Consider the following 23299-nt stretch of genomic DNA (forward strand, 5'->3'; position numbering starts at 1 on the left):
TAACATTTTAGAAAAAAAAAAAAAAAAAAAAAAAAGACCCACATTCCTTCTAGATCCTGTACATACAATAACTTAACATTAAGCAAATCTGAGTCTTACCTGCAAAAATGTGGGCCGGGGTAAAACCTTGAAGTTTTACGAGAATTGTGACCCTGTGTCAGTTTGTATCCATATCATATGTTAGTCAAAGTTCTGCTACCATATTTTCAAAGACAAGGAAACAAACATGGTTTTCAATTCTGACAAGCAGTTTACTAGGTGTCAATATTAACACATAGTGTTTTATTTGCTTTGTAGTATCATTATTTATTTCTAATAGAAACAGAGACATCATGTGAATTTCTTGAATTAGATTCATGGGTACTAATCTAAAGGGTGGGACCTATAAAAAATATGACATCTGGGAAACAGCAAAAGAAGTTACATAGTTAATAATACATTTTAAGCAAACATTTTAAAAGTATGCTTCTTTTGTTTTACTTGGATACACAAGAGAAGGTTAAAAAGTTATTGTTTTCCAGAAAAATTCTGGTTTATATGTTCAGGCTTTTTTTTTTTTCTTCCAGAAAATTTGGAAAATTAAGATTGTGAAAATCTCAAAGCACTGGAACATATTTATGTGAGGGAAGCTATTAATATATTTTTTATAATTGCATCAAGAACTTGTCATGGTTACCTACATAAGCAGCCCAGTCTTCTACTGAACCTTTTATTTATTTATTTATTTATTTTCCTGAAACACATCAGTTGTAAAGAAAAAGCAAATGAATGGCAACATTAATATTCTTGACGTGCTCCAATAGTGTGATAATGAATGCCATAAAGGAGGCTATAAATAAAAAAAAAAAAAAAAATGAAGCAATAACATAAATGGAGGTCATGAGTGTTCTTTCCCCCTTCTTCACTGTTATTAGTGAAGCATTTAAGCATGTCCTTAGCTTTAGGTATGTGAACAGTCCCATCAAAGTTAATAGTACTATTCACATGTTTAAAATTAAACATTTGCATAAGTGCTTTGCAGGTTTAAAGGTTTTAGATGAAATGTTTTACCAAAACTGAGCCTATCATGTTTTTAAGAGGAACAGTGACACAAAAATACATTTCCAAGCCATACGTCTGCAGCCAACACAACCTGCCATCTAGAAAATTGCAGGCAAAGTAGTCAGTCAGAGGTCATACTGGAAGTCTATTATTATAACCATAGAATGGTTTTTCTTTTCTTATCCTCTAGAAACTGTCTAACTACAAAAAGTTTACTCCTCAAGAAAAAGTGTTGAAAAGGAGGAACTGTAGATCTGCAACCCATTTACTTGAGAATGGTGTAGCGTAGTTCTCACTTAGTGTAGGGCAAGATCTGAAATGCTGTAGTTCAAAAAGCAACCAAAAAGGAAGACAGATTCCTATCTTTCTGGTGCCTCACTAACGCTTTTCTAGATCCCTCAGAATCAACACTTATTGCTGTTGCAATACTTATTGCAACATCTATAAATTAAGAGCTTATTTGTGTAGTTATCTCCTCCATTATTGCAATATTATTTATTGGAGCAAGAGGAGTAGATACTTGTTAAAGGATTACAGATGAGACACATGTATTGCTTGTCTGAGTGACAGAGCATCTCAATTAATTGTGTATTTACTTACGAAAATTACAGCCTAATGAACAAAGCTGAAGAGAACTGTCAAATTCATCCCATGTGTACCTCTTCATTCATCAGTCTTTCTGTGAATTGTTTCAGTTCTTGAAAAGTTGACCAAAATAACTTCTCTTGTTTATAATGATATCTTAGAAGCATATTTTCAAAGCAACAGATGGATTATTTTAGTTTTGATGCAATCTAAGTATCAGTTCATTGTACACATCTTATGTACATTTTTTTTACATAAAGCATTATTCTTGCAACATAATTATCATTTGAGTACCATACCAAATATTTACCTGAATAAGAAAAAAAGAAAAAAAAAAAAAAAAGGATATTACTATTAAACTAAATATTAAGAAATCCACTGGAAGACATACTACCACCCATTGTTTTTACTGTTGCAATATATTGAATATTGAATTGTATATTAAAGATGTTGACCATTAGATCTTTAATGGGTGAGAAATTATATAACTCTTGTGCATGCAGGTGCTGTTTATAGCCTGACCCAAGAATATATTAGAAAATTATATGAATATAATTTAGCACCTAAAATATTCTGAATATACACACTTTAAAAAGCTAAACTGGATGATTTCTTTTACTTAAGAAAAACATAACAAACAAAAATATACATATGGAAATAAATAATTTAGACCAAACCTTACTTCTGTTGACTCAGTCAACAACAACAACTCTGGAGGAAAAGGAGTATCTTGAGTTAAAGATTTTATTGCATTTCTAAGTCTTTTTCATGGGGTATATCCATATTAAAAATCACAATGCAGCTTAATAACTTTCCATGTTTATCATAGAATCACAGAATTGAAGGGGTTGGAAAGGACCTCGATATATCATCGGGTCCAACCCCCTGCCAAAGCAGGTTCCTTAGATCAGGCTGCCCAGGTAGGCATCCAGACAAACCTTAAATATCTCCAAAGAAGGAAACTCCACAACCTCCCTGGGCAGTCTGTTCCAGTGCTCTGTCACCCCCACCATGAAGAAACTCTTTCACATGTTGGTGCAGAACTGCCTGTGCTTTATCCTAAACAATGTTAGGTTTACAACTCTTCCTTCTCTTATTACATGGAGATGTGTTAACCAATACGTCTCTCACATCCCACCCTTGGATTACGTACATGTATGTATAGAACACACTGAAGTTTCAATTTTGTCATAGGACCATTATATTATGGGCTCCAAGAAAGAGGCAGTGTTGGAGGAACAGCTGGCAGCTGATTTTTGTTGTTGTTATTTGTTTGTTTGTTTGGGTTTTTGTTTTTTAAGATTTCTATGAATTTTCAAAATTTCAAACTACATGGAAGGCTACCAAAGATGTTAAAATGTATCAGATTCTCTAGGACTCATTTAAGTCAGAAAAGTCCATTGAAGTAACTGATTTGAAGAAGGTAAGGCACCACCTGCCCACCTGCTAAGTTTAGAGGTTCATGCTGTAGTAATTTTGGAAGTGTAAGCTTTACAAACTGTACTGGATAATTACTGTATTACCTTCAGTTTATTCGAAGACAGGATAACTTGAGAAGATGTTACTTCTTATCATATTCTCAAGGAATATGTGTTATTTAATTAGCACTTTACGATTACAGTTGAGCAATTTTATGGGAGCTTAAATTTCAAGGCACACTGTTCCAGCTGAGTAGGAAGGATAAAGGAAAAGAGGTGACGTTTCTTACTTCCTTTCTACTACTGTGTGGACTTAGAGACCAGAAACCAAGAAGAAAAAAGAAAAAAGGAAAAAAGAAAAAAGAAAAAAAAAAGAAAAAGAGAGAGAGAGAGAGAAACATCAATTTTTCTGAGCAGTTTGAATAAGAATCACTTTGCTCATAATATCCAAAATCTGCCTACAGTTTACCCCTTAGAAACACTTCCAAACAATTTTGTACGCACATTAAAAAAGATTTCATCCAGATAAACAATACCCTTCTAGTTCCTCTGCTTTACTAACTGGTATTCCACTATACCTACCTTTTGTGTTTTTTTTTTTTTGTTTTTTTTTTTCTTTTAATGGTTTTATACAAGGGAATCATTTTTGGAGGGGAAAATAAATAAATAAATAAATAAATAAATAAATAAATAAATAAATAGACAGGGATAAAAAAGAAAAATATAGCCAAGTAATATAGCATAATGGCAGCTGAAAGAAAAATGATGAGAACACAGCTATGTACTAATACAGTGTCACTGTCTGTCGCTGCAGCATAGTATTAGTCTTCAGTTATTCTAATGTCACTTGTATCAGGCAAATCAGGCAAATTATATGAGTTTAAAAGTCTTTCTAATTAACCTCCAAAGAACAATGAAAATGACAAATATAAAGTATTTAATAAGCAAGACCCATGGTGGTAATACATAAATATTCTATCATATCTCTCTGCTATCCTCTTTTCCTCTCTTCTCATCTTCACCTGAAATCATGTCTCAAAATTGTCATTATCAATAAGTGATAAAATTCAAAAAACAAAAGTGTGGAATAAACTATTGTGTTTAGGAAAACATAGTATTTCATTGGAAGAAAAAAAAAAAAAAAAGACATGCATGTGTTTATGCAGTTTTTCTGGAGTCTTTTTTTTTTTTTCCACTGCTAACTTTCCCATTTTTTCTGCATTTGAGTTCAGAAATATTTTATTAGACTTTTTTTTCTTTCTGTTTTCACAATGTATCTTATACACATGTGAAATTCAAAGAAAATATAGAATCATAGAATCATAGAATATCCTGAGTTATATACATTCTTTTGAATCTATAATTTCACTGTCTTGTTAAACTGTAATTTTAAAACATCATCTTAAATTGACAGTTGCTCACTAGTATTTTATACATGTGGGGAATAGGTCAAGAGAGAAGAAAAATCTAGCTAGTAATATTTTCATTGAAATGCACTCACATGCAGTTGCAATTATGTGATGAGGTTCACTAGAGATAAAATAACATCAGTTTAACAGATTCTCATATATGTGCCTGAGGCTTCAGTGACATTTGATAGTTATATTTTTTTAAAAAATAGTGGAGGAAAGTTGTACTTTAAGTGTTTATCCTTCATTTTAATTTGAAATTCAAACAGTCCTGTGCCCTGGAAACTAAAAGAAATGAAAACATAGTCTCTTCATTTACATTAATATGTTGATATGTTGGTTTCCACCTGGTTAGCTAGTTCTCTCTTTTTTTTTTTTTTTTAATTCAGTTTTTAAAGGTGTTGACATTAATGCTCAAATGAGAAATAATTTAACTTACTATGAGATAATGAGGTTTCATATTTCCCTTTTCAGGAATTCATAATGCCTGAAATGAAAATGAAAATATATTTTACCACAGATTCTCCTACCCTCACATTCGGCTATGGATGTATAGCTCAATGATATTCACATTCAGGGTGGCAGATTATCTTTTGTAAGTACAAGAAGACAAGGTGGAAATATTCCAGCAAATTGTTATACTTGCAATGTAATTTATCAGACAATTATATATGTCTGTTGCATTTAGTGATGAAAATAGCCACATGTTTCTGAATATATTGTATAAAATATCTTTTACTTCTCTTGATCAGATAACTAATCCCAGTTGTAATCAGGGAAAACTAGATGTGATTGAGATACTTTTATTTTGGAAAGGGCTAATTCATAGAGTATTTTTCATAATCTTTCTAAGGATGTATGATCTGACTAAAACTACCATAAATCAGATGCACAACTACTTCAGTATCACAATATCACACACACCAGTTTTCTATGTAAGAGGACACATAATTAAAGTGGGCTCTCCAAAGAGTCAGATTTACTCAATAATTTAATTAATGGCTTTGATGAGAGAGAGCTGCATATAATTCCAATATGTGCATATCATAGTAACTGATTAATAAATCACAAGTTGCACAATTCTATTGGGGGAAAAAAAATCCATCTGATAAATTGTTAATGGAAGCTCAACAGATATAATATACTGCATCTAGTTTGGGGCATTACATTTCAAGATTTTGAACAAGTTAGGTAATGTCTAATCAACAAGAAATATAATTTCTAGAGAAGAGAGAAGATGAAATAAAAGGGCTCATCAGACTTCAATATGAGATGAAAGAGTAGGGGCATGATAATAGTTTTCCAGTATCAAAATAATCTAGAGACAGAACTGTAATTTTTTTTCCATGTTCATGGAAAAAAAAAAAAAAAATGAACATGGCTTGACTTGAGAGGAAATCTCTCTCTCTTTTTTTTTTTTTTTTTTTTTTTTTTTTTTTAATAGAATTATAGAATATCTGATTTGGAAGGGATCAAGGATCAGGAAGCCAACTCCTGGCTTCACGCAAGATATATATATCTTAGATCACACATCTGAGAGCACTGTCCAAATGCTTCTTCACCAGCAGGCTCAGTGATGTGACCACTTCCCTTGGGAACCTGTTTGGTAAAAAAAACTTTTCCTGTTTCAGTCTGAACCTCCCCTGCTGAAGCTTCAAGCCATCCCCTTGGGTCTTATTGTTACTCACCAGAGAGAAAAGATAGGCACTTGCACCTTCACTCACCCTTGTGAAGAAGCTGTAGACCACCATGAGGTGTCTCTCCTCAGCCTCCTCTTCTCTAGGCAGAACAATCCAAGTGACTTCAGCTGCACCTCATACGTCTTCCCCTCCAAACCCTTCACCATTTCAGTTGCCCTTCTTCGGATAATCTTTAACAATTTTATATCTTTCTTATACTATGGTGCCCAAAATTGCGCACAGTACTCAAGGTGAGGCCGCACCAGTGCAGAGCAGAGCAGGAGCACTTCCTTTGACTGACCAGAAATGCCATTCTTGATGCACTCCAGGGTAAGGTTGACCCTTCCCACTGCTGAAGCATACTGCTGGCTCATGTTCACTTTGCTGTCAACCAAAATCAAGAGATCCCTTTCTATGGGGCTGCTTTCCAGCATCTCATCCCCCTGGTATAACCACGGTTTCCCTTTCCCAGGTGTAGAATCTGGCACTTGCTCTTGTTAAACTTTATATTGTTGGTGATTGCCCAGCTCTCTAATTTGTCAATATCTCTCTGAAAGGCCTCACAACCCACAATGGAGTCAACAGCTCCACCCAATTTGGTATCATCGATGAACTTGCTCAAGAAACTTTCAAGTCCTTCAGCTCAATTGTTTATGAAAACGTTGAAAAGGACTAGTCCTAAAATGAAGCCCAGGGGAACCCCACTAGTGACAGGTTGCCAGCTTGATGTAACCCCATTTTCAAGAACCCCATTGGGCCCAACCCATCAGCCAATTGTTCACGCATCTTATTATGTTTTTATCTAACTGTAATCTGTTCATTTTGTCCAGAAGGATACTGTGAGAGAAAGTATCGAAAGCTTTACTGAAATCCAGAAAGATTACATTCACTGGCTTACTTTGGTCAACCAGCTGTGTGATCTTGTTGTGGAAGAAAACTAAGTTTGTTAGACATGACCTTCCCCTAGTGAGCCCATGTTGGCTCTGACCAATGATTGCATTGATCTTTATGTGTTTTTCAATAGCTCCTACACTAATCTTCTCCATAATTTTACCTGGCTGAAGTGAAACTGACAGGCTTGTAATTGCCAGGATATTCTTTCTAGACCTTCTTGAAAATTGGGGCAACATTTGCCAGCTTCCAGTCAACTGTGATCTCTCCAGATTCCCAGGACTGTTGAAAAATAATTGAGAGGTCCCTGCATTTTTTCTACAAGAAAAAGTCAGAAAACGTATTAGAAAAATATAAGGCTTTTTATACAGTTCCAGATGTTAATGAGAGAGGTTATACCTTCATAAAATTTATGAAAAAAAAGAGGTTAGATAAATACCTTCTAGAAAGGTCTAATTGTACTTGATCAGTGCACAGACATGGAAAAATTAGCTCTAATAGTCTCTTTTCCATCTGTGATTTTCCTGACGCTGTAAACCAATAAATATTAAATTATGAGAAAAAATGTTCACTAAATGAAGAAGGTACTAAACAAAATACACAAAACACCAAAGTTCCTAATATACAATCTGGGATGCTAATGATGCCTACCAAAATTGGCCTGGTTTCATTTTCTTTTAATATCACTAAACCTTAACTGATAGCATTTTCAATGATAAGGTCGATGTTTTAGCAGATAAGCTAAAAGGGTTTTGTCTTTAGATGACGACCAGGTGTTTTTTTCCATTCTGAAAATATTATTATATTATTATTTGTTCATTTCTTTTGTTTATTAGGGTTTTCTTGTTTGTATATTTGTTTCTGTTTATGGAAGTGTAGAGGCCCCCCATTTTTGAAAAACAAATTTATATAATGGATCCTGCTATGAGTTTTTTATCAATTATAGCTCATTACTATTTCATGGTCAAACTAGTTTCGGTCTTAGCATCTATACCGAGAAAAACACACTTGTTTTTTCCTTGCCTTCAGTATCTGACAAGTACACAACACTTTCCTCTTCTAGGCAATACAAAGAACACATCATTTGAACAAAAGGAATAGGGGTCACATGTGGAATACACTCAGAGCCTCCATAGCATCTGAAGATGACAGCTGAGAGGAGGCCATGCTGGAAAGGGCTTCCCAGTCCAGTTCTAGACTCCCAGTAAAAGAGAAACACAGAGCTACAGAGTCCAACACAAGACCACAAAGATGGTTAAGGGACTGCAGCCTCTCAGCTCTAAGGAAAAGCTGATAGAGCTAGGAATGTACATCCTGGAGAAGGGAAGAGGGATCTCATCAATGTCTAAATAATTGAAGGACAGGTGCAAATAGGGAAGAGCCAGACTAATCTCTGTAGTGTCCAGTGACAGGACAAGAGGCAATGGGCACAAACTCTAACACAAGAGGTTTCCTCTGAATGTCAGGAAACACTTTACTGTGCACTTGACCACCAACCATCACAGATTGTCCAGAGAGATTGTGGTGTCTCCCTCTTTGGATATTTACAAAAGCCGTTGTTGTGGTTTAACCTGTCCGCAGCTAAGCACCACACAGCTGTTCGCTCACCCTCCCCTCTCCCTCTCTGGGACGAGGGAGAGAAATGGAAAGTGAAGCCCATGAGTTGAGATAAAGACAGTTTAATAAGACAGGAAAATAACAATAACAATAATAATACAATGATGATAACAGTACTACTAATAATAATGTGTACAAACAAGTGATGCACAATGCAATTGCTCACCACCCGCTGACCGATGCCCAGCCTAACCCCGAGCAGTCCGGCCCCCTCCCCCAGCTAGTCACCCCTATATATTGTTTAGCATGACGCCAGATGGTATGGAATACCCCTTTGGCCAGTTTGGGTCAGCTGTCCTGGAAATGGCAGCCTGGGTCTGTCCCTTCCCAGCTCCTGTTGCACCCCCAGCCAGCCCACTGGCAGGACAGAGCAAGAAGCTGGAAAGTCCTTGGCTTAGTGTAAGCACTGCTCTGCAACAAATAAAACATCAACATGTTATCAGCACTCTTCTCATCCTAAGCCAAAACATAGCACCCTACCAGCTACTACGAGGAAAATTAACTCTATCCTAACTGAAACAAGGACGGCCATCTGGATATGGTCTTGGGAAATTGTCTCTATGTGGCCCCATTTGAGCAGGGGGGATGGACCAGATGACCGTCACTTCCAACTTCATCCATTCAGTAATTCTCTGATTCTGTGAAAGACAATAGGGCTCAGGTGCAGCCAAGAGTCTGGGCCCCATAAGGAAGCTGAAGAGGAGTCACAGGCAGTGTGGCTGTGTCAGGGAGAGCAGGAGCAATGTGCAGGCTGAAGGTCACCCCAGAAGACTCTGGGTATGAGAGCAAGGGCTGGGGGAGCAGTGTCAAGCCTGGCCAAGGCTCAGCTCCCTTTTTGCCCTACTGCATGGAGCCTCCATGCGGGGGAAAGGAGGCAAGTGTTCTGCCAATGGGATCCTTGTGGATTTCTTCTGAATTCAACTGCAACTGTTTGGGGTTTGGTTTGTCTTTTTTTATTTTTTTTTTTTTTTGTCACTTTTTATTATAAGGGAAGCATAGCTTCTGCAAACCTACCCTTTTAAGTATTTAAGTTCATTTTCTCAGGTAGTAATTTTATGTGGGCGCTGTGTGACAAAGGGGAAGGCAGAGTACAGAAAAATAGCTCAAATTAACTATCAACAAGACCCTGGTCTCAATTACTTGTTCAAATGAATCCATATAATATGTACTCATATAGAATTTTACATGTATATATCTATCTTTAATGTTTTAAATGTTTACAGAAAAAGTTATTCCCATATTATTTACTACCAATTTCTGATAGAACAGAGCAGATAAGAAAACATTCAGAAAGAAAGTGTTTTTCCAAAACTCCCTATTCAGTTAGACAGACAAAATATTTCTTGGACTTTTGGAACAAAGAACTAACAGATTCAGAATTCATTCCTATAATTTGTGCTACCAGACATATTTCCACTAAATTTTGCCAATAAGATGATTCCATACACACAATTTGTCTTTCATTTCAAATATCATATTGCACTGTTTATTTTCCTTTTCAGAATATCTCTTTTTAAGGAAAATAATATATCAACAACTTGTTGACTTTAAAATGACAAGTGTTTCAGAGCTGAAAAGAAGTGGTAACAAGCATTGATAATACAAAGCTAACAGGCTAAAGCTAGAATATTTTACCTTGTTAGGAAGTCTCAAAAGATTATGAGTTAAGTATCGAAAACAATATGAATTTCACATATTTCAATACACTTCAATAGCTGCTGTACAGATTTCACCAAAAAAAAAAAAAAAAAAAAAAAAATCAATCAGTTACACTTGATAATAAGTGTGGACTAAATGGAGTGACTTAAAAATAAACTTTACTGAACCAAAAATTCTACCTACTGCACCCTTAGTCTATTTCCAGTGTCAGGGGGGTGTTATTCCTTATTATAAAAAAATAATAAATCTGAACTCAAATACTATTTTGGAAATCCATCTTTCAGTTCCAATATTTTTAGTCATATTTAGTTTGTTATAATACAATACAACAAAAAGGCAAAGAAATGTTAAAGTTATTAAATAGTTATTAAATTGTATATGTTAGTTTTACAGGTAAAACAACACTTCTTGTGAGGTTAATAGTTAAAATAACAAAATCAGCGTTTTCTTATATGAACTAAAATGATAGCTTTTTACTAGTAAGTTTTTAGGGGTAAAAACTGTTTGGTGAAATAAAACTTATTTTCCATGTTCCAGTATTTCTTCTTTATTTTATTTTCTGGTATGCAGTTTTTCAAAATAGTTTAGATTACTTAGATATAAAATGCATGTGAAAATTTGATCCAATCTGAGTGATGGTACTTTAGTCTTTATATTTAGTTAGTTAAAGAAATTATTATATCTACTGATGTGGTTTTTATAATTCTTATACTTTTTATACTTCTACTTCAGTGGCAATCAAAGTAGAAGACATCTTTGTCAATCAAAAAAGAAAAAAAAGTCTGGTAAAAAAAAAAGAAAACAGAAAAAGAAGGAAAAAAAAAAAAAAAAGCAACAAGCTGCAAGCTGGTTGGAAATTAACCTAACATAAAGGAAACATTTTCTACTGAGGTAACACAAACTCAGTTTTACAAGTCATCCTGATTTTCACTGAGATGGAGTTAATGTTCTTTGTAGAGGCTTATATGATGTTGTATTTCGAAATTTTGATGAAAATAATGGTGGTAACACACAAGGTTTTTGGTTGTTGCAAAGCAGTGCTCACACAGCATCAAGTACTTTTTTGTCTCTCATGCTGCACCACCAGTGAGGAAGCTGGGGGTGCACAAGTAGCTGGGAGGCGACACAGAAAGGACAGCTGACCCAAACTGGCCAGAGGGACATCTGATATAGAATCATGCTCAGCAATAAAACTGGGGTAAAGAAGGACAGATAATGTTTTAAGTGATGACTTTTGTCTTCCAGAGAAACCAGTAGGCCCGGATTTCTTGAAAATGGTTGAATTCCTGCCTGTGGAAGGAGTGAATGAATTCCATGCTTTGATTTGCTTGTGTGTGCAGATTTCACTTTACACAGTAAACTGTTTTTCACAGAATCACAGAACGGTCTAGTTTGGAAGAAACCTTCAAGATCACCTAGTCCAACCTCTGACCTAACACTAACAAGTCCTCCACTAAACCATATCACTGAGCTCTACATCTAGACATCTTTTAAAGACCTCCAGGGATGGTGACTTAACCACTTCCCTGGGCTGTCCATTCCAATGCCTAACAAACATGTTGGTAAAGAAGTTTTTCCTAATATCCAACCTAAACCTCAGACTGGGGGTGAATGAAGAGTTGGAGAGGACAGAACCGGGACAGCTGACCCAAACTGGCCAAAGGTGTATTCCGTACCATATGACATCATGTTGAATGAATAATATGTTGGGGCTGGCTGGGGCGGGGGGGATCCACTACTCGGGGATGGGATGGACATTGTTCAGCAAGTGGTGAGCAATTGCATTGTGTATCATTTGTTTTGTATACATCAATAATAGTACTATTATTAGTAGTAGTATTTTCTTTCTTTTCTGTCCTAATAAACTGTCTTTATCTCAGCAAACAAGCTTTTACGTTTTTTTTCTGATTCTCTCCCCATCCCACTTCGTGGGGGTGGGTGAACGAATGTCTATGTGGCGCTTAGCTGCCTGACAGGTTAAACCACAACAGTAGCTGTAAGAATACATTGCTAAAATGTTTTGGAAATGTTAAAAGTGTTGTTTCTTAGTGTTTGTTTGTTTGGTTGGTTGTTTTGTTTTGTTTTGTTTTGGTAGTGATTTGGTGTTTTTTGTTTGATGGTCTGTTTTGTTGTTGTGATTTGGTTTGTTTCTGTTTTTCATATCCCAGATGGAGCTATAATGTCCCTTTTTCCATCTCACCCCTGTCTGGAGCAAGGACATTAGAAGAGGAGGCTGAAGGGAGGCCTCATGGCAGCCTACAGATTCCTCACGAGGGTGGAGCAGAGGGGCAGGTACTGATCTCTGCTCTCCAGTGACCAGCAACTGGACACAAGAGTATGGAGCTGAATCCAAAGAGGGAAGGTTCAGCCCAGATATCAGGAAAAAGTTCTTCACTGAGAGGGTGGTTGGGCACTGGAAAAGGCTCTCCAGGGAAGTGGTCATGGCACCAAGCCTGACAGAGTTCAAGAAGTATTTGGACAGTGATCTCACACATATGGTCTGATTTTGGGGTGATCTTGCGCAGAGCCATGAGTTGGGCTTGATGATTATTGTGGGTCCCTTCCAACTCAGGATATTCTATGATTCTATGATTAGAAAATCCATGGACACTCAGCCATGATCTATCCCTTAATGTTCATACTGGTGGACATAGTCCTCCAAAGCCTTTTTTTTTTTTTTATTTTTTTTGACAAATTAGAATTTATAATTGAAGTCTGCTAAATTGATATTAACAGAGGTAGCTTTATCAAACAGTTCTACCAATTATCAGTTGCATTGAAGTCCCTAACATTTGATCTTAGCCTCATAGAATAAACACACCTTTTACTAACTACTGTTTATGGAACTAAATTTGCCACACCTGGTTCTCTGACAGATACGTGGTAACAGAGAGAATGTAAATGAAAGACTTTTCACATACTGGTATGGATGAAGTCTGAGGCCATATGGATCTAAACACAAATGTTGTGACTAAGGATGGAAGTAACTGATAACAGACATTCAAAATTCTCAGCTTCACCCAGTTTTTGCTTTCTGTCAGCTATGCTGTATATTTACACTTTAATCACATTTTAATAATTTGTTATATATATACCTTTTGAATCACTATCTGAATTTACTTTTTTTTTGGAGGAGGAGTATTTAATAACTCTAGTTTGTTGGTTTTTTTTTACATCACTACTATTTCACCTCTTATAAAGAGTTGTTTATCTCTCCAACTTATTCTTTTAATTTGTTTTTAGAAGATTAAAAAAAAAAAAAAAAGTTTGTGATACCCCTCAAGATGTATGTTTTCTCTCAATACAAGGTTATTAATAAATTACTTACAACACATAGACATTGAATTTTGAATTGATTGGAACTCTGGAAAAAGTTTGGCTTTAACTAAGTATGAACAGATTGCAGCATTAAATACTGTCATTTGGAGGTACATATTATTATTTTTTAAAACTATATCTAGTACAGTATTAGCCTAGACTATCTAACACCTTCTAAGGAAGTGCTTGGGCATGGACAGTGTTTAGACCTATTGGGCTTTGTGGGTCCAGAACCATATCCACAGAGTTTGTATGTTGTTTCCTTGTTCTGGGAAGTAGAAGAGTACAGCCATGTCATGCCAGTTGACCTCAGGCATGACCCACTTAAATTGACTGGTATAGAGCTTGCTCATAAATCTATGCAATGCCAGAAGTAGGAAGCTTTACCTGAGGGATGGTCATTTCAACCCATTTACAGTTCTTGGTGCAAGGTCTATCCCTGCTATACTGGGTATCAAAAACAGGAGACAACATTCCAAAAGCAACTTCATCACTACTAAGTAGAAGGGAATAAATGCATTTTCTCGTTATGATTACTGTGAGCTTTAGGTCTTACAGCTTTCCAAATCCAAAGAACATTGACATTCATGAACATTTTCATTAGACCTTGAAAAGATCCTGGAAAGAGGTGTGAAATCAGTATTACAATTTGAGTACACCATTAATCTTAAATAAAGTCTCTTATGACAGCCTTTTAGGATATTTATAGAAATTTAATAGTAATTCAGAAGAGGTCCAACAGGTAAAAGGATATGTCTTAAATCCCTTTAAAGTCTGTAAAAAGTCATATATAAATCTTAGGATTGTAGGATAATTCAGATTGGAATGACCTCAGGAGGTTATTAAGCCCCACCTTCTACTAAAAGTAGAGTCAGTTTGAAATCAAACCAGACCATTCAGGTAACTTAAATGAGAATTATTTTGGACTTGTTTCTCAGTTCTGTTCCTCTCCATTTCCAGAAACATTTAAAATGGTATTGAAGCAAGAAATATTTTTTCCATTTACTGATAGCATTATGGTGTGGGTTTTGTGGTGTTTTTTTTTGTTGTTGTTGTTTGTTTGTTTGTGCTTTTTATTTTTATTTTTTATTTTTTTTAAATAAGTCATTCTGAATAGAATAGAATAGTTTCATTTAGAAGGAACCTGCAAATGCAATCTAGTCCAACTGTCAGGGGCTGACCCAAAGTTAAAACATATAATTAAAGGCATTATCCAAATGTGCCTTGAACAGGCACAGGGTACCAACCACCTCTCTAGAAACCCTGTTCCAGTGTCGAACTACTCTCTCGGTAGAGAATTTTTGCCTAAAGTCCAGTCTGAATCTCCCGTGGTACAGGTTCGAGCTATTGCCACATGCTCTGTCAGTTTATAACAGGGAGACAAGATGAGCACCTCCTGCTCCATTTCACTTCCTCAGGAATTTGTAGATAGCAACAAGGTCACCCCTCAACTCCCTTTTCTCCAACCATAACAAACCCAGTGGCCTCAGCTGCTCCTCAGAGGGCATGTCTTCCATCCCTTTAACCAGCTTTGTTGCTTTCCTCTGGGCACATTCAAGTATCTTAGTAACCGTTTTTGTGTTGTGGAGCCCAGAACTGCACGTAATACTCCTAGGTGAAGCCACACCAATGCTGAATATAGTGAGATAATCACTTCTTTTGACTTGCTGGCTATGCTGTGCTTAATGCACCCCAGAATACGGTTTACACTCTGGCCCACCAGGGCACATTGCTGACTCGTGACCTCATCTTGCTATTAACATACTTAGAAAAGTATTTTTTGTTACCTGGTGCATCACTGGCCATGTTTTAAATCTAGCTGAGCTTTGGCTTTTCCGATTTTCTTCCTGCACACATGAACTGCAGCTCTGTAATCTTTCCATGCTTAGAGAGATTAATCACTTTCTTTTTCTGCCTGAGTTCCTGGAAGAATTCACTGTTCTGCCAACGTGCTCTTCTGCCCAACTTTCTTGACTTAGAATACAATGGTGTTGACTGCTTTTGTGCTTTTAAAAAATAGCTCTTAAAAAGAAATATTTTAACCTGATACTTCTGCTATTTTAACCTAAATTAAAAGCAAAATTATATCTGAAATACTGTTGCAGTAAGCACGGCCGAAAGCACGACAGACACCAGTAGAGTCAGATCATGCTCCATTTTATTGCCTGAATAGCCTAACTTTTATAGAGAACTTAGCAGGGGTGGACAGTGTTTCACACAAGGTTATTGGTCAAAGCACTCAGAAAAACAACTGGAAGAAAACAATCCCACCTGCAAGAAAACAGTCCCCTTGTGATTAGTAGTCACGTAGACCTTGTCTTTGGTATCAGCTGCTGGTAACAATATTTTCCTGCACTCCTCAGTTGGGCGATGTGGGAACACTGTCATAGGAGCTTCTCACAGTTATCCTGGTATCTTGGTTTGCTCAGCTGCAGCAGGCCATGGGATCTATGCTGTTTCCAGATTCCCTCAACAAAATACAAAAGCAATTTTCACCTGCAAGGTTCATTCTCACTGTCATTATGCTATGTTTTCTAAATCCAAATTAATTTATTTTCAATCTCAACCACTTATTGGAGTGTCACAATTTTGATATGTTTATGGCCTTATTTCTTAGGGATATATTAAATAAATAAATAAATAATTTTCTGACAAGAAAAGGGATATAGAGGAAATCTCAACCTACTTGCGGTTGGGGTACTTGGTGCTAGTACTTCAATAACTGAAGGATAGATTAAAAATATGCAATGCAAGACTAATTCTGAATATATTCTTGGATACATAGAATACAGACAGAATCCTATCACATGTGGCTCCATCCTCTAAACGCAATGTGCACTGCTGTAAAGGACAACTGGAGATTCTGTATTATTTGCAAATATGTATTTTTACTTGTAACGGGAAATATATATATAGAGAGAGAGAAAGAAACTGATTCAAATAAGATCTTTTGATTTTTCATAAAAAGTTTCAGCCTTATTAGTATTACTTTGTGATAGTGTTCTTTTAGATATATATCATGCATATATTTATATAAAATATGGATAAATATATAGTATTTCTATATCCATATATATCTATAAAAATATATTAATTTATTAATAATTCATTTATTAATACATATATAAATAGATATATGTATTGTTTGTTTGTTTTTCTAAAAAGTTTAGTCCCGTTTTGTGTGGATTTAGGCAGATCCGATAGGGCTGCAAAGTCAAACTGGATACTCTGATTTTCAACATCATTCTTAGAATCACCTGCACTCTCTGATGGGCTCCCTGACTGGAAGATACTCAAGAAAGCTATGTAGAAGCCAAAACTAATGATAAAATCCAATTTGGAGTAAACCCTTGAAAGTAAAATTTAGAAAAAATATTCCTTTATTCTTCCTCAACCAAAAGGTTCTTGTTCAGATTGGAAATAAAAGGTATTTACCACAAACCATTATGAACACATTTTGTGAGCTTTCTGCAGGCAATAGAAGTTTATTCAGCAAAATCACAATATATCACAGATGTCCTTTATTCTGTAAATTTAAGAATATTCAGGAACAGCAAAATAATATGTCTTTGATATTATTTCACAGAATCACAGAATTTCTAGGTTGGAAGAGACCTCAAGATCATCGAGTCCAACCTATGACCTAACAGTAACAGTCCCCACTTCTATACAACAGAAAAAAAGGAAAAGGAAAAGGAAAAGGAAAAAGGAAAAAGGAAAAGGAAAAGGAAAAGGAAAAGGAAAAGAAAAAGAAAAAGAAAAAGAAAAAGAAAAAGAAAAAGAAAAAGAAAAAGAAAAAGAAAAAGAAAAAGAAAAAGAAAAAGAAAAAGAAAAAGAAAAAGAAAAAGTCCCAAATCTTAATTACAACTTCAACTGAGTTATAACCAATTGGATTAACTTAAAAGAAAGTTTTTTACGGTTGAAAAAGGCTCATTTTGAGCCACACTGTCTCTAGAGAAAATACACAAAAATTTTCTTTCTTGTCCTGAAGATCTAATACAAAAATAACAGAAGTACAGGAGCCCTGAGTTCACTGTACAGGCTGATCTCTTTGGGCAGCCACAAATTACTTCTAACAAACCAAAATGGACCAAAGAGCAAGGCGTTTTAGTGACCACTCTTTTCCTATACCTTCTTTCTTTCTTGTGCTCACCCAAGACCAGCACTCAGTAAAAAAAGAATTTAAGGTACAGTTTGATACAGGCAAAGCAAATAATTATTTAGCTTGTTATTTACCTGCTATTGGTAGTTGCATGACACTATTGAAGTTTGCAGAACTTAATGGCTCAAGACATCTGCATTCACTGTAAACGTTAGCTAATTTCTCAGTCATACCATTTTTTTGTATGTGGCAGAGGGGTCAGAATTAGATGATCTTCAAACCATTCTATGATTTTATGTCCCTGTTTTAGCTTCCCTGCTATGCATTTTGTTTATCATCACAAGTACAATAGAACATGGCATTGAATAATCTGTCCTGAGTTTATAAAAAAAAATGTGTGACTCCCCTGCTGTCTAACGAACGGGAGATTCTCAGATATAGCTTTATTTTGCTGCCACATAAATCCTCCAAGATGCTGTGCTTTCAATCGGCACTTTCAAAGTACAGATAAGGAATTCATTTGTCCTGTAATACAGATTATCATCCTCCTTATGTAAGAGGTACACAGAAATCTTCCCCAGAAATGAGAGGGCTGTCTTGTAGCCAATCACGTATGAATTTTTGCAGTAAGAAGCCAAGGTCAAGGCAGCATGGAACAAAGTGGTTTGGGCTTCAAGGCACGGTAAAGGCACTGTGTACTAGCATTAATTACTATGGTTCTGGTCATCATGCAGTCTGCAGGGAAGACTTGAATGAGGTCCTTCATTTCCCTCCCAGGGAAGCCAGCTGTCTCACTCAAGAGTAGAATCTGAATGTCAGATGACATATCAGAATATGGGTGACAGGGGCTTGGATTTGAAAGAAAACTGGAACCCACATTAGTATAAATATAGAGCAGTTGTGCAACCAGTTGTAGGGTAGGTTAAATTCATTATGAAATTTGTAGTTGTGTAAGCTTCTGCAATTTTATCTCCCTCCTTTCCATACTGAAATAAGAAAAGGTTTAAAGAATACCCCCAAAACACAAACTCCAAGAGCAACTGCTTAAACTGGTTCACTGGGTAGAAAAGGCAAATAATTTGTGTATGACTGGATCTTTCAAGGCAAATCGCAGATATTTTATTTGAGGAAGAAAAATCTATAAGAAAAATGTTGAAATAAAATTAATGAGATTAAGATGCTGAAACAACAGTGATATTTAAAACACTGTTGAAATAAAAGTTCAGCCATAATAAATGAAAGAATAATGTCTTATGTTTATGTCTTATAGTTTGTATCTGTTTCTGTCTAATTGAGTAGATTAAAAAATATATCATTGTGTTTAGAAGCTCAGAAAAAAAAATTAGGATAGCTGTGTAAAAGCAGATTCATCTTTTGGCTGCTTAAACTAAAACATAGTTAAAAAACAACCATTCCTCAAACATTTCTAACCCATTCACAAACACTCATAAATTGGAGTGAATGAAAATAATACAGAAGACCTCTCATGTTTTCAAGATCAACAGGATTTTTGGGAAAGTGACAGGTAATTCTATCACAGACCAAAGAAGTATTCACCAGGAAAAGATTTTTTTGTTTTATTTCTCCTCACAAACACTGTTATATATCAACTTTTGTTACATTATATTGCTAGGATTACCAATTCATGTAGAATTTAGGTCTCATAATCACAAGTTTCATCAGCCTTAAAGCTAGCAAATGAGTTGATGTTTTATAAAAGAAACATTATTTACGGATTCACATTTTTATTTATTTTCTTATTTGTAATAATGGATTGGATGATGTCATGAAAAGTGCACTATTGAGACTAATCATATCTTGGCAGGAGTATAAAAGAAAGATGTCTTGGCAATACTTATTAATATTTTGAATGACCATTCTCCATAGTTAAAATGTTGAAAATGTGAAGGCTGAATTTATAAGTATAAATACAAAGGAAAAACATATATACTCCTTTAATATAAATTAATATTTTTGACAGCTGACTCAGAATTTTCACTAATTAAAGTTTCCCCAGTGAAGGCAGCATACTCCAGATGGATGTCAGTTCAGATGGAAAAGAAAAAAATAGAAGAGGATTGCAATAGGATACTTCAGAAAGGTAATTACATAAACTTTGTGAGCTGAACGCCAAATCAGATGATATAACATCATCCAATATTAGAAGCTCTTAGCACCTAACTCCAAAATGTCAGCTGTGAAATAAACTTTACAGTCTAATCTTCCTTCCCTTTTTTTTTCCTTTCTTTTCCTTTCTTTTCCATTTTCTTTTTTCTTCTTTTCTCTTCTTTTCTCTTCTTTTTCTTTTTTTTTTCTTTTTTTTTTTTTCCTGATACTAACACTTCATCTACCACCTCTAACAAAAGGATACTTGAAACAAAGCACAAGGTATGAGTAAGCCCAGTATTACTGCTAGTGACAGTGGCCCATCTGAAAAATTGAATCCAGATCAGAAAAGAGCAATGGGGTCTTTACAACTCAATGATATACAACGACATTGCAGCAGGATAGGATGACTGAATGACTGACTGTCTCTGGCATCATTACCAGTTGGTACAAAGAAGGGTGTGGTCCTTGACAGGTCTAGTTCTAGGATGTTGATTTCTGGGCCTTATTCTACTTTGAGGTGGTCAAAATGTTTTTCAAAGCTGCTTTCCACCTTTACTTTCCATCATAATTTTTACTTTACCACTTATTTACTGAGCAGGATGTAGTGATCTTGTTGCAATAGTAAATATATATGTATATATATAATAATAATAGATATAAGCAAATTAATGAATTGCTAGTTTAGAAACTTAGAGTAAATAATAAATATTACAAAAAAAATTATCCTAGGTTAGTATTATCCTCATGTTCTCATATGCCAAATCCAAAAGTATTTCTAAAGAAAATGAAGAACATATAATGCTTGCTGGTGTAATAAACTTTATCACTGTAATAAACTTTTAAATTTATCTGCTTGCACTTTGGCCACTAGATTGTTAAAACTGCACCAAAGCTAATAGTAAACTCTTGTAAAATACACAAAGAGGTTGTTTCTGCTCTAAAGTGATAGAGTCTGCCTAAATTTCATGAGAAGTATCTGGTGCTGGCTGTATTTGTAAATAAAGTACTGTGGTAGCATTTCATTCTTACAAAATTTGGGAATTACTGTGTTTCTTCCTGCAGAGTGACTAGGGCTGCTCAGGTAAGAAGCAATCTGCTGTTATGAAGTGTGAAGTGATTGGCCCTTATAAAGTCATTTAATAGTGTCAAAAAAAATAGTGGTATCCATCAGTATGTGGATTAAAACCAGCTATTTCTAAGTTTTCTTTTCATTCAGGTCAGAAAAGAACACCTTTAGACATACTTGTTTTCATTAGCTAGGAGAAGTCTGTTTACTGCCAGCCAACCTTACAGTAACTATGATACATTTGTCAAACCCAACCTTAATTTCTTATTCAATGGCTATTCCAGAAAAGTAGTCATATCTCTTACAGTAGCATGAAGAAAATCTAATCCATGATGATGGGAATTAATGTGAAGTATGAGAAAGTTCATTAGCTATAAGGAACAACATAATAAAGTATTCTACAGGTGGTTGGTGTGTCACTAGTAAATAAAATTAATGGATGATGTAAATAGTTGTGTCAGTAGTTGGTGTATATATATCACTAAAGAGACACAAGAAGTAGCATTCTGAATATCAAATTTTTGTAAATTTTTCAAAATGTCATCTACAAAGAAGTTGATGATGGGCAATACAATGGTTTTCTGTTTTAGAGTAGATTCTGTTTCTCTCACTGGCATAGCATGATAAAGGACATGTGTGACTCCATCATGCCTGACTGCCTTTCTTAAAATATACAGAAATGTAGTGGTATCCTGGTGGGGAGGGGACAATAAATGAAAAAGAATAATTTAAGTATTGAATTATTTGGACAAAGCATCCAAAATTGCATCCACAACATAAGCACATCCAAAACTAATAAAAACCCTGCTCTAATAGGTACCTGTGAGGATTGCACTGTCTGGTTTAACACAGTTCAATTTTTTTCTGGTTGCAGCTCTGAAGCTCCGATCTTTTCCTTGTTGCAGTTCTGAAGCCCAAGAAGAAATTTGCCTTCAAAATCCCTACGGTCTCATTCCCTTAGCTAGAGAACAACATACTAGAGAAGTCCCTGCCTGCAGCATTATATATTGCACAGTGCAGAACACATCATTGGCAATGGATGATCATAATAAAGGCATTTGACTTGTGAATGTGGCAGCTAGATAGGTAAAAAACTGACTACTGGGAAAAGGGTAAATTCCAAAATGTTTTGTGTTAACCTTCCTGGCTCTGTAGGTTGAGTGGTCTGCAGATCCCACATACGGGTGAGCCAGAAGGCTCTGGTGAATGAGAATTTGGGAGCAAGCTGGAGGGGGAAAGAATGAAGTGTTTTCAAAAGTATTCCAGATGGCTTAGGATCTACAAGACAAATCCTTTTGAAAGTCAAAGTAGTCAGCTGAAAATCCCCCACAACCCTCTTACTTCTGGAAACATAGTGATGTGTGCATATATACACATTTACTCTACATCTTTGGCATTGTTGCTCATTGTTCACATTGAGAAATACTTTTTTCTTAATGTTATGCATATTAATGAATGAGACACAGCTATGTTACTGACTGAGCTTTGAATTGAAAACTGACAGGTGTGCTCTTGTGGGACAATACAAATTCTAAAGGCAAGAGAAAAGGACAATGAAGTTACGAAGAAAAAAGGAGAAACACTTATTAAAAAAAAAAAAATGGAGGTCAGATTGGAGTCTGCTTAACTTTACATTCACCTTTCTAAAGAACATTCTAGCCATAAGCAGAACAGCATTTGTAACACTGATACCTCATCTCTTCTTAGAGTTACTCTTTAGAGGAATGTGTAAAAAATATATAAAGCAACTGAGCAGCATCTCTATTAACTGTTGTCTTGAAAAGTAAATAAATAAAAAATAAAATAAAGAGTTTAAATTTATTATGAAAGCCACTGTGACCCGGTAAAAATGGAAACTAGAAGTGAAATCCACAACATTGAATCACCTAAAAATTGGATCTCTGAATCTGAGTTAGTGCATCTTGAGTTCACTAATTTGTGGGGAGAATCAGGCAATAGGAATAAGTTGTTCCTTCTTAAAATAAAATCAATGTTGCCCTGTGTAGCTTGTTTGTTTGCTTAACTGCTGATAAAGATAGTCTAATGGACCAACTAAGAGCCAAAATAGGAGAGACAAATCTTTAAATACATCTTTAAATTCATCTGAAGAACAAGACCTCAATTATTACAGCAGTGAATGACAAGAAAGCTGAAAGCTAAGAAAACATGAATGAGTGGCAAAGCTGAACACATAAACCTGAAACAACATACCTAGCAGGAGAAGCAAACAAACAATAAATCAGTGAATTTAGAGAAATTTATTTGAAATATGACAAATTTAACCTAACTGTATTTTGGGTTATATTTATTACTGTTGAGGTAAGGTTATAGCACTTTCTCAATGTGTTTTGCTGTTTATTTTTTTTTTTTTTTGGTTTGATTTTGGTGTTGTTGTTTTACATTTG

The sequence above is a fragment of the Anas acuta genome, chromosome 1 (assembly GCF_963932015.1).
Source record: "Anas acuta chromosome 1, bAnaAcu1.1, whole genome shotgun sequence".
In the NCBI taxonomy this organism is placed as follows: Eukaryota; Metazoa; Chordata; class Aves; order Anseriformes; family Anatidae; genus Anas; species Anas acuta.